We start from the raw sequence: 5,879 nt of genomic DNA on the forward strand, positions 1-5,879 counted from the left end.
TTGATGGCCAAAGACAGAATAATCTATATATACATACATATACTATATATATATACTATAGTACTCTCTTGCATATCCTCAAGTGTTCCCTCATTTGCTTCTGCCTTATTTTTGTGCATACATATTTAATGCTTATTTCTATTCTTGCTTGTTAATTAATTGGAACATATATAATACAGTACTAATTGAATATATATATTTATATATATTGTTCTGAGAACACTCCTTGCACTCATGTCCATGGTATATATAGTTTCTCATTGTTTTAAACATTGATTTATGTTTTTGCTTGTGTATTTCTCTCTTGTTTTGGACATTTAGCATTAGCTAGTTAGATTAAGTTTATTTTTCATTAAAAATATTAATTTATAATAGAAAAACTTGTTTTAAATAATTGGGTGAATATTTTATAATGTTATCTAATGGTGATCATATTTTATTTTCTCTGTTTATGACATTTTAAATATGTTTTTTCTTCTTCTATTTGTTTAGTGTACATTATTCTATATTAAAAATATCCCCTTTCCATTTTCTTTATTGTGATTTTAAAATAAATTGTAGAAGTTATGGAAGGATTGGTGCCAATTACCATTTAGCTTTCATTCATATTTGGGCTTGCAGCAATATTGAAATAACAACCACATGGAACTAATGATTTGATCTGACCCAATGATTTTGATCCCTTATTAGGGTGCTTTTGGTGCACTTTTCATCAACTAAAACTTGTTATGAATTCACTTATATGGGTATTTTGGCTAACAGTAAGCAATAGTGTAGATAATTCTTTATCTTGTTGGTACATATTGACAGAGTTTCAAAATCTGCAATCAATTCTTCTAAACATGCATTTTGACCATTGAGCATACAAACACATTTCACAACCTGTTTTAAGTGGCATATTTTGGTTCTTTAGCAGTTGGTTTATATGTTTATACTTAATGTTTTATACTTAATTTTGCTTCTATTTTTATGGGTATGTTTTATTTAGGGTTTTAGCTCCCATTTCTTGAGGAAAAAAAGGGATAATAGTTTAGTGTTGGTTTGGGTCTTGATTCTTATTTTCTTCTCTGAGATGATGGATATGATGTTTACAAGTCAACAAAAGGAGAAAGGGGAGGTTTGGCAGGATTGCAGAATCTAGGAAATACTTGCTTTATGAACAGTGCCCTGCAATGTTTAGTTCACACGCCTCCTCTTGTTGAGTATTTCTTGCAAGATTACAAAGATGAGATCAATACTGAAAATCCTTTGGGAATGCATGTAGGTTTTAGTTCTTTTTTTATCTTCTTTCTATTTTTTTTATGGGGATAACTTGAATTTTAATTAGGTCTGGTGCTTATACAATTTCTAAAGTATATTTTAGCTGTGCAGGGTGAGCTTGCAATCGCCTTTGGTGAGCTGTTGAGGAAATTATGGTCGTCAGGGCGAACTACAATTGCACCACGTGTTTTCAAGGGAAAATTAGCTCGATTTGCTCCCCAGTTCAGTGGCTATAACCAGCATGATTCTCAAGTTAGTATTGTATATTGAATAATAATCGCAAAGCTTTTAATACTGAATACTTCAATGTTTAATGTATTTTTATGTCCTGATGTTTATTTTTGGGAGAAATTTTAGCACATGAAGTTGGAGAAATCAATCAGTTATTTATGTTTATAGTACTTTGGTTTTGGACTTGTGCTTACAGATGATACTGGGACTAAGTCTAAGTTTTGCTTTTATTTTTTCTCAGCCTTTTTAAATTGGGCAAATGCTTTTCTTACTAATATTTAGTCACTTCATTGAGCTGATGATTTTAAAATTAAAACCTCTTTGTGTGGCTTCAACAAACAAATTTGTATTGTGCTTATCTGTACTTTATGACATTAGGGTCTGTTAGATATGTTTTGTATGATTAGTTTGTCCATATTGCAAATGAGATAAACCATTCAGGGTAGTTTACAAGTGGCACACATACATGTATATATAATATGGGGTCGTCACAACAGGATTTTTTTCACTATCAATCGAAAAATCAATTTTGACCTCTTGATTTTAATCTATAGTCCACCATATATCACCTTTATCCATATATCATCAATCCCCAAAAAATTTAAATACTACTTTTCATACAAATTATTTGTTCCTATCAATAGGCTAAAGAAGCATACCGATTGAACTGACTCCTATATATATATAAATATATTTTTATAGTTTACTTTTTTTTACTATCACTATATTGCTTCATGTCATAAAATTTTCTCTTTGCAGCAACTTCTTGCATTCTTGTTGGATGGAATGCATGAGGATTTAAATCGTGTTAAACGAAAATCTTACATAGAAGCAAAGGATTCAGATGGTCGCCCAGATGAGGAAGTTGCCATTGAGTGTTGGAAAAATCACAGGGCCCGGAATGACTCATTGATAGTGGATGTTTGCCAGGTGAGTGGGAATTAAAGTCTTCTTTCTTGAAAGCTATATTTCTTCTTTCCTTGAACCATAAGCATCTATTTTTTCCTGTACTGGTACAAAAGTATTTTCTTCTCTTACAATGTTTATATGTTAATGGTCAGGGTCGATATAAGTCGACACTGGTTTGCCCAGCATGTGGAAAGATTTCAATCACTTTTGATCCCTTCATGTATTTGTCGTTGCCGCTACCTTCAATTGCAACTCAGCAAATAACCGCGACTGTGTTTTACGGCGATGGAAGTGGTCATCCTATGCCATACACTGTTAGTTTGCTAAAGCAAGGTTGCTGTAAAGATCTTAGTGAACAACTAAGTAATGCTTGTTGCTTGAATGCTGATGAGATTCTTCTGCTTGAAGAGGTAAATTTGGTTTCCATTGATATCTGCTACAATTTATTTTATTTATTACCTTAATTTTAGTTCTAGTGGTTGAGTAACTATAATTTCGATTGCCAGGTTTATGAACATAAGATTTTTCGATATTTGGAAAACCCCTCAGAGCTATTGGCTCCAATTAAGGAGGATGACCATATTGTGGCTTATAGACTTTCTAAAAATGTCGTGGGATGATCCAGAGTTGAAATAATTCATCGACCACATAAAAAGTAAGCTTGCATCCCTATCCTTATGTAATTGGTAAATAGCGCTGGTAAACATGTGATGTACAAACTGGTGTTGCCAATCCATCTATTGAAAAATAGCTTTAACTAAGTAATTTAAGAAGGGGATTATAATATCAATTAAAATAATTATTGGCCTTACATAAGTAAGACTTGTTCATTAAGAAGCTGAAGTCCGTATGAATAAAGTTCAAGCGCTCCAAGTCAAGTGTTGACTGGATAATACTGGCTATATTACCTGCTTTTGAGAAATACATGTTTTAATTTTTTGTATCCTAGTCATTTTATGTCTTGGATCATCTACGCAGACTGCTTGTTAGACTTCTGCTGGATTTCCTAACTTAGATAGTTGGATTTTTCAGGTGCCCGTCAGACAGTGTTAAGGGTTGACAGGGAAAGCTTATCGGTACCCCTTTTGTTACTTATTTAAAAGAGCCAATATGTGGAGCTAATGTTGAAGCCACTGTTACTAGATTGTTGTCACCTTTGAAGAGAACGCGTCCTTCAGTTAAGCTCCAGAATGGTAAGGAAAATGGATTTGAAAAAGAGGTTATTGAAGAACCATCAAACAGCTACAATTCTAAGAACCTGTCAATGGATGATGCAGAAGTAGAGGAAAAATCCAGCGAAGCGTTATTTCATTGTGTTGAAAGTAGTAACTTTTAGACTCCTTGAATACTTAAAGAATATTTTGTTGTTGATGACAATGTTGAATGTTTTAAACTAAATTGTGGATTGTTAATTCAATGTAGAATGTTCTTACTTTTTGTTATTTGAAAATCAAGTTCATTTGATGATGCTAGTATATATTAGAAAGCTAATTTTAATTATATAAAAAAAATTAAAATATAATAGAATAAATTAGTGTTATATAAATAAAATATATAATGAGAATTTAAACATATCTAAATATAACAATAATATGAAAATTGAGTTATAATATCTATTACAATAACACTTTTTATGCAAAGAATTATGTTATGCAAACTTCATTATATAACACAAATAATGTGTTATACTAAAGTGTAGTATAACACAAAAAATGTGTTATACTAAAGTATAGTATAACACAAAAAAAATGTTATATAATCAACTATAAATAACATAATTCAACACTTATCTATATATTAAAATAACACAGAAATTGTGTTATCATTGACAGTACAATAACACATCTGTATAACACTGATAAAGTCTTATGTAAAGTACCCTGACCTACGATAACATAGTCGCTCTTAACACATCAGAAAGTGTTATCGTATGTTTTCATAACACATTTTCGGTGTTATTAAAAGCATTTTTTCTTGTAGTGATTCACAAGCTTCTCCTTCAGCACTTCAAAACTTTCAAGCACAAGAGAGGGAGAGAGAGAGAGAGAGAGAGAAAGAGAGAGTTTGAGAAGTGTTCCTAGTGGTTCTGATTGTCTCCTAGAGTCTTATCTAAGTATATCTTTTAACCAAAAGACCAAAATAACCCTCAAGACAACTCAGCCCCTTTATTTCCCTTAATGGTAAAACGGTCATTTGCCCCGTTTCCCGGTAATTCCCCGAGCCGCCCTACAAATTCCCAATTGATCCCACATGCCCAAATAATTATCAAATACTTACCCATTACTCAATAAATCCCAAATATACGTTAAATTTCCCAAAATATCCTTAGGCTCACCCCGAGCCGGGTATTAAACCCTGCTGTGACTATTCCATTAATCCGCTCACTAGGATCGCCTCGAGCCATATACTGCAAATATATCCACATAATAATGTAGTCCAAACCATTTAACACATATAATCGCATTTATGCTCTCAACAGGCCAAAATCACAAATATTCCCTTATAAACAAGAATGGGCCCTCATGCATATTTAATACTCACAAACATGCATATAAATATATTCATATTATCATATAAATGACACATGCCACATAGACACACATTTAATCAATTAATCATACATATATCCAATTATGCCCTCTCGACACGCTAATCAAAGCATTAAACCTTATTGGCAATTTTGGGATGTTACAACTATCCCCTCCTACTTAGAATTTTGTCCTTGAAATTTACCTGAATAACTCGAGATACTAATCCCACATAGCCGATTCTAGCTCCCAGGTCGCTTCCTCGACCTTACTATTCCTCCATAACTTTAACTAGAGGAATCATCTTGTTCCTCAAAACCTTATCCTTCCTATCTACGATCTGAATTGGTCGTTCTTCATACGATAAATCAGTCTGTAGTTCTATATCCTCATATCCCAATACAGGGACGTATCTGAGACGTACTTTCAAAGCACCGAGATGTGGAATACGTCGTGAACCCCTGGTAATGACGGTGGCAGAGCCAATCTATAGTCTACCTGCCCGATCCTTTCCAGGATCTCAAAAGTTCCTACGAATCTAGGGCTAAACTTGCCCTTTTTCCCAAACCTCCTCACCCCATGCAACGAAGAAACTCGCAGAAATACGTGGTACTCGACTTGGAACTCCACGTCCCTATGCTTGGGATCAAGGTAGCTTTTCTGTCTACTCTACAAAGCAAGCATTCAAGCTCGAATCTTCTCAATAGCTTCATTAGTCTTCTGAACCATCTCCGGTCCCCTATCTCATCCCAATGAATGGGCGATCTACACTTTGTTCCATAGAACATCTCATATGAAGCTACTCTAGTCGTTGATTGATAACTATTTTTATACGAGAACTCAATCAACGGAAGGTACTTACTCCAAGACCCCTCAAAGTCTAGAACACATGCATTAAGCATGTCCTCCAATATCTGAATTGTCCTCTCAGACTGCCCATCTATCTAAGGA

At 33.6% G+C, this 5,879-nt stretch overlaps 1 pseudogene; it reads left to right on the plus strand.

Annotated features, from left to right (window-relative positions):
- Nucleotides 1–969: 969 nt before the first annotated feature.
- On the plus strand, nucleotides 970–3,872 carry LOC133815200 (ubiquitin carboxyl-terminal hydrolase 9-like; annotated as a pseudogene).
- The last annotated feature ends 2,007 nt before the right edge of the window (nucleotides 3,873–5,879 follow it).

The sequence above is a fragment of the Humulus lupulus genome, chromosome 2 (genome assembly GCF_963169125.1).
Source record: "Humulus lupulus chromosome 2, drHumLupu1.1, whole genome shotgun sequence".
In the NCBI taxonomy this organism is placed as follows: domain Eukaryota; kingdom Viridiplantae; phylum Streptophyta; class Magnoliopsida; order Rosales; family Cannabaceae; genus Humulus; species Humulus lupulus.